The following is a 457-nucleotide window of genomic DNA, read 5'->3' as shown; positions in this document are numbered from 1 at the left end:
CTGATGCCCATAACACCTTGGGCTCAGTGCGTGGTCCTGATGGGCTGGCAGACAGTGACCATTATAACTGCGCTACTTACTGCACACTCGGTATCTACCAGCCAAGCAGTCCTTCCCATTGTAGACACCGGCCTAGGCTCCAGGGAGCACCTCAAGGATATCTAAGACAGTGTGGTTTGCCGACCTGTGGGGTGGTTGATGGTCTCCCAAAAAGGGCGCAGTCTTCATAACTTGCCCAGAAAGTCATCCAGGCCAGGCGGCGCGGGGCCTGGGTTTTGATTCCCAAGCGTCTTCTCTCCGGGCGTGAGCGCGCCCCCGGGCGGCGTTTTCCAGGAAAGCCTCCGCTGGGGAGCCCGGAACCTAGTCCCCCCAACCTCGTCCTCCCGCCCGCCCCGGCGGCCACCCTGGGGGCGCGGCAGCCCGGTGCGTGGGAGGGGACGGCGCGCCATTGGCTTCA

The sequence above is a fragment of the Myotis davidii genome, unplaced genomic scaffold, assembly GCF_000327345.1.
Source record: "Myotis davidii unplaced genomic scaffold, ASM32734v1 scaffold265, whole genome shotgun sequence".
In the NCBI taxonomy this organism is placed as follows: Eukaryota; Metazoa; Chordata; class Mammalia; order Chiroptera; family Vespertilionidae; genus Myotis; species Myotis davidii.
Note: the sequence above shows the minus strand (reverse complement) of the source record.